The sequence below is a fragment of the Adiantum capillus-veneris genome, chromosome 7 (assembly GCF_014529385.1).
Source record: "Adiantum capillus-veneris isolate H3 chromosome 7, ASM1452938v2, whole genome shotgun sequence".
In the NCBI taxonomy this organism is placed as follows: domain Eukaryota; kingdom Viridiplantae; phylum Streptophyta; class Polypodiopsida; order Polypodiales; family Pteridaceae; genus Adiantum; species Adiantum capillus-veneris.
The window spans coordinates 102503395-102508227 of NC_140937.1; the positions used below are offsets into that span (position 1 = coordinate 102503395).

At 40.3% G+C, this 4833-nt stretch overlaps 1 pseudogene; it reads left to right on the forward strand.

The window, feature by feature from the left end:
- Positions 1 to 3740: 3740 nt before the first annotated feature.
- On the forward strand, positions 3741 to 4123 carry LOC147454344 (large ribosomal subunit protein eL32z pseudogene; annotated as a pseudogene).
- The last annotated feature ends 710 nt before the right edge of the window (positions 4124 to 4833 follow it).

Here is a 4833-nt window from a genome sequence, read left to right on the forward strand (position 1 = left end):
AAAGATTGACATTATTTTAGGTCTCCATGTTATTAAAGAGTGCTTACTATATTTGTGGTGAATAGAAACATACACACCTGCCACGTGCTCTAGAGGAGAAACAGTCTCTCCTACCTCTTCATCCATAATAATTCTCCATGCTGAAAGTAGTTTTTGGGTAGCATTGATGGTATCCAAAGTCCAACCATGAGTATGTGTGTAGTTGTAGAAGATATGAGCTACGTCAACCAAAATCATTCCCACATCTCTCAATGTCTGGAACATTATTTAAAATGTGTGGTAAACACCATTGAATAAACTTTTGATGCTCTTCTGCAATAAAATTTCCGTGGTGTCTAGTAGCATGCAACGGCCATCGTCCACTTTTGCGAAGTGTTCGGGAAATTGCAGCAGTAACTTCATATATTGCATTAGTGATGGATGTTTTCATGCCATTGCTAGCCTTTAAAAATAGTTGTTTAGTATACTTCTTGAAAATGTGCAGTGCAAGAATGTGCATCACATCATACACAAGATCCAAACTAATATCAAAGCCATAGAGATGGTACAACCTCTAGAGTGGTGATTCTCCTGTTAGCCGTGCATTGGATAGAGTAGCGTTATACTCCTCCTTTGTTTGTTTTTGTCTTGAAAGTATTATAGCTTCAAACATCTCTATTGCAGTCCTCTTTTCTGGTGGGTAGCGAGCAATATATTTAATCTTTGTGTATACGTACTTTGGAATGCATACCCCTTGAGTGATTTGCTTCATGGGAGGCTTATCCCGTCTACACTCGTTCTTGCCCCCATCCTTCAAACATCCTAGTTTACACTGGGCTGGGTGATCGCCTGTCCATGACATGGGAATTGCCCTTAGAATGCAAGAACGATATGCTATGTCCAAAGAGTTGTCAAATATGGCCGTTGGTGGATAGTTAAAATTGATGGAGAACCCATGAACAGAAGCCGACTCAAGTTCACATATTAAAGGCTCTAAAAGGTATGGAAGAATATTTCCATGTTTCTTTTCTAGCTTCAATAAGCTGAGTGGCAAAAATAGAACTGGCAAAGGTCCAATAATTGAGTTTTTGCCACCGTTGAGGACCACCACTTCAACAACCCCACTATCTTTCGGCTTGGTTGAAGCCGTTTGAAAGCCATCCCAATGGCACATTAGTGCAAAATTTCGAGTATCCCCCTAAAAAAACATGAAAGTTATGGGCATGATAAACATTGCTAAGATGAAGCCTATTCAAATTGATTGCAATATTGTCTCACCTTGACCATTCTTCTTGGCACTTTGATATTTGTTGCACAATGTGAGCATAAGAACTCATATTCCTTGGTAATCTCATTCCAATTGTTGTTTAGCTCCGGACTACGCAAGGCGGTTGGAAAAGTCCGATAATACATGGCACAAAAACTATTGGGGCACTTAACTGGAATCTCCCACTCTTTCTGCGGGTTCCAAAAGTCTTTGCACATTCTTATTTTTTCCCCATCCCAGTAATCGTTGATAACATTGGTAGAGGTTTGAACTGTCCGCTTGCCAATTACTTCTTGCCCGCCAGATTGTAAGAAAATCATGACAAAACTCCTCACACTAACATAGAAGACACAATTGCTCGAACGAGATGTACTCAAATCGCACCATTTTTTTTCTTTCCTTCCCACAGACATCACAACGTCCACAGCATGTCTCACAATTTCTCTTGTGCTTATTCCTTGAAGAGGACGGAGAACATGTACATGGTAAAACATTCCCCATGTATATATCCTCTACATTTGGGGGGAAAAGAGTGGGCTTGTGTTGTTTTTCATCCTTGCCTATACAAAGTCGCCACTGTGTAGTATTTAAAAGCCGCTTCTCTTTATATCGAGCAAACACCTGCGTAATAGTTTGTGGTAAGGTGATGTCTACTTCTGGAAAGTCGTTATCCATGACAATTTCTAAGAGTGACCTATTCTGCCTTTTTTTCATAGACCGTTTTCCCTTTCCCTTTCTATTTGGGGGGAATATCATTCTCAATATTACAAGCAAAGGTGAATGAAAACTATCCAGATTGGATTGTAGGCTCAACACCCAGCTCTCAAGCTCAGCCCACAAAAGGGAACCTCTCTCTGAGGATGAACATGCCAATACTTGATTGGTATTCTCAACACATGGCTCCATTAGTCCTACATCACATAAACATACACAATTTTCTCACTTTTCTTGGTAGGTTGATTAAAAAAATGGAAACAAAATGTATTCAACCACTCTTCAAATATAAAAATTGAAATTCAATAGAAAAAGGTTGTGTCCATCAATCACAATTCAAAGATACATACTCACATACAAAATGAATGAGCAAAAAACAATCATATTTGTCTTATAAAGTAAATGAAGTTGATGTCTCATGCCATCTAAACCTCTAACAGATCGCCTATCTTAGAGAGGCAATGTTCATGGCACCTCTCATCAATCTCAATACTCATACAATACCGGTCTAAGACCTCACACACTTTTGCCATATTTCCGATCCCAGCAAAACAATCTATTATGATTTCCCCTTTTTGAGTGCAGAGCGAAACTAGGAAACCACAAAAGTTTGTGTGTCTCTCAGCTGCACCATGCAAGGCATTGCCTTCTTCATCTAGTGTCAAGTTTAGCTTCCCTATTGGTAGCTCCACAAATGTATCAGACTTGTTGTTGAAAGATCCCTTCATGAATTTTAGTAATGCTTGCTCCCAATTTAATTCACGTGTACAATCTGGATGGGCAAAGAATGTAATCACTAAAATGGAAATCTGCAAGGTAGCATTAAGAGAGTAAATTATTAGAGCTTAGCCTAAAAAAAACTCTACAACCATAATCCTCAAGTGGTTTTGACTTACCTCTTCTACTTTCCCACGAACGGTCCTTTTGCATTGGGTTGTAGTTTCCAAGAACATACTATGTACATACTGAAGTTTGGATTGCCCCATCACACGTGACACAATCTCAAATTCATGCTCAATACCACTAGTAGTAACAAACAAACCTTCATGGCTCAAGAAATCTACTGCAATGGTAACTCACGCCTTTAGTTTTTCTGAATCCCATTCATTCCAAGCTGGCAGTTCATCCTCCTCTTAAAATGGGTACAAGCCAGATGGAAGATCTGCCCATACAAGAGAGACAAGTGCATCCTCAAAGAATCCACCTTGGGCTTGAAGTTTCTCTATAAACCGTTGTATCATTACTGCATCTGATTCTTTGGGGCCATTAAATATATCAATTTCAATATGCACTATATCAACATGTACAGGGAGATGAAATGGCACAAAAGCCTCCGGTGCATCCTCATCTTCATTTTCCCTTTGTGTTCGCGTAGTGTTGCCCTTCAGCTTTTTTTGTGGTGGTGTTTTCTTTGTTTTTCTATGCTTTCCTTCCAAGTTATTACCTCTTTTCTTCTTATTGGTACCCTTACCCTTGCGATCTGGACTTTGCACTACCTCTTTAAGAGTACCCTTACCACCTCTGGTACCTAGCTTGCCAGGAGACTTTATTGTATCCTTTCCACTCTTGTCAATCTTGTCATGAGGGCTCCTTGTGTCCTTTCTACTTCTCCTTTCCTTTGTGTTTGTCACTGTGTCTTTCTTTGGAGTGCCGTGAGGGCTCCTTATATCCTTGCCACTACCACTACCACTTTCCTTTGCATTTGTTGTTGTATCTTTCTTTGAAGTGCTCGTTGCACTACTATTGGAGGTGGGAGGCCACAACGCTAACAGCGGCATCCATGGTGACCCCCCTCGTCAAGCCAAGGATTGTGAAGAAGTGTGTAAAGAAGTTCAAGCGCGCCCAGAGTGATCGCAAGATCTGTGTCAAGCCAAGCTGGCGTAGACCAAAGGGTATTGATTCACATGTCAGGAGGAAATTCAAAGGTGCATTTTGATGCCTAACATTGGGTATGGCTCAAACAAGAAGACAAGGCATGTGCTACCCAATGGTTTCACGAAGGTTTTGTTGGACCTTCTTATGATGCACAACATGAAATTTTGTGCTGAGATTGCTCACAATGTTTCCACTTTGAAGCAGAAATCAATTGTGGAGCCAGCCGCTCAGCTCAACATTGCAGTTACCGATGATTCTGCCAGGCTTCGTAGTCAGGAGGATGAGTAGGTGCTGCCCAGTCCTAATGATCATAGCATTAAGGATGAGAGTTTAAGAAATTTGGAAATTGTAATTTTGTGTTTGTGACAGCCATGCTCTGTTGTACTGGTTTTGGAATATTCAATATCAATGATCATCTGAGAGAGAGAGAGAGAGAGAAATGAAATGAAGTGATATATTAACATCTTCAATAGGCCATATGAGTGGACTTCTACCGTAATGCGCCATTACCTTCGAAAGGCCAAAATGACCTATGAGACCAATCCACTACAACCTAGTGAAAGAGAGAAACAGTACTAGAGATTTAAAGGGTGCGTATCAAGAGCCTAACGGGTTCATATACAAAAGGGCAGAGTTTACCTTAAACAATAGATAGCGGCCCAAATTCTTCCCTAAATAGATTACAGTGTTATGAATCAAGGCCTTTGCCTTCACCTTTTGCTAGAGAGAGAGAGAGAGAGAGAGAGAGAGAGAGAGAGAGAGAGAGAGAGAGAGAGAGAGAGAGAGAGAGATGAAAATGAAATGAAATGTTATATTAACTTCTTGATAAGGCCATAATGACCTATGAGCCCTTAAAGTTACAAAGTGGTGAGAGAAAGAGAGAGAGAGAGAGAGAGAGAGAGAGAGAGAGAGAGAGAGAGAGAGAGAGATGCCATAGTTATTTCAATTGTGCTCAATTTGTAATTTTCTCTTACATATCTCATGCTCTTTCATCAAAA